Source organism: Syngnathus typhle, linkage group LG2 (genome assembly GCF_033458585.1).
Source record: "Syngnathus typhle isolate RoL2023-S1 ecotype Sweden linkage group LG2, RoL_Styp_1.0, whole genome shotgun sequence".
Taxonomy (NCBI): domain Eukaryota; kingdom Metazoa; phylum Chordata; class Actinopteri; order Syngnathiformes; family Syngnathidae; genus Syngnathus; species Syngnathus typhle.
The window spans coordinates 18,832,976-18,834,353 of record NC_083739.1 but is presented as its reverse complement, the minus strand read 5'-3'; positions in this window follow the sequence as shown (position 1 = coordinate 18,834,353).

The following is a 1,378-nucleotide window of genomic DNA, read 5'->3' as shown; positions in this document are numbered from 1 at the left end:
ACCCCCTTGGTGAGGTTTATTTTGTCTAAAACCCAGGTGGAGACCAAATCAACTGGTGGCTTCCAAGCAAACTTGGCACGGTGTTGTGTTGAAAAATAAAATCTGCTGCAGCTGACAAAAATAAATATATATTACAGTGAGATAGTGAAAAATAAATCATAGCTGAAAAGGAAGACTTGCACCCTTATCCCACTGAGTGAACGAACATTTCTGTTGGCAAAGGTCGAAAAATCCGCATTAACGTCAAAGTTAGTCAGGCTTCATTCAAGGTCGCAAAGGTTCACCAAACAAAATGTTTGCTAACAGTTTTGGCGTTTTTGCTTGTTTTGGAGTGAACGGCTCTAGCTTCTGTTTGGTGATTATTTATGACATTAAACGAATCGTGATAGGAGTACAATATTTGCTGCCTTTGAAAACACTGGCAATTTTCGGCAGCTGAGAGGGATAAGGGCTTTGGCAAACTAGCTTTCAGTTTTTCATGTATAAAGTGGCCGTGTGAAAGTAAATTTATTTGCAATGGCGCATTTAAGTGAAAACGCACATACAAAAAAAAATCTGAATTAACTTTTTTTGATTTGGGTGACTAATGTTGACGTGGTCAGCTTCTTTTTTTTTTTTTTTTTTTTTTTTAAACCATGTGAAAAGACACCAAGCCATGGGGCGTGAATATACAAAGCACTCAACTGTTTAGGACCAGAAAAGGAAAAAGTATGAAAGCCCGCCCTCCTGTTGTTCCTATCTATGAACTTGGGTAGAAAACATTTATCGCATGATCCCCAGTCACTGACTTGTTGGGTCAGTCTAAATTTTGGTTCTATGCAGACCTGGATCCTGAGTTACCCCTTTTTTGTATTAATTAGTCTACACGTAAGAGTGATTATTTTGTTTGTATTAGTAATATTTTATTATGTTGTGTTTCATTAGACTGGTTTTGTTTTTTCTGATTTTATAAATATTAACCAGCTTCATAGGTGGTGAAACTATTGTCTCAAAAATGGAATAAACTTGGTAAAATGTCACTCAAGAGGGTTTCATCTTGTATTTGTTTTCCCATTCATAGGAATAGTCACATCCATATTAAGACTTATTCGCTTGTGAGGCTTGTTGATTGATCACTGAATCATGAACAAATATAATATTGATCTCAAAACTGGTTTTGAGGGTAATAATAAATTAGACCTGAGGCAGACAAATGTCCTGTCCAGCTGTACGCAGTTTGTTATATAGGTGTCCTTACTGAATCCCTTCATACATGGGCAGCTGTGAGATATGTTGCAGCAAGCAAATGTACTTAAAAAAATATTCAAGTTTCCCGGTCATTCAAATCAGGGAATTAAATCTCAAACAGAAGTATTTCATAAAAATCCAAGGGGCTTTG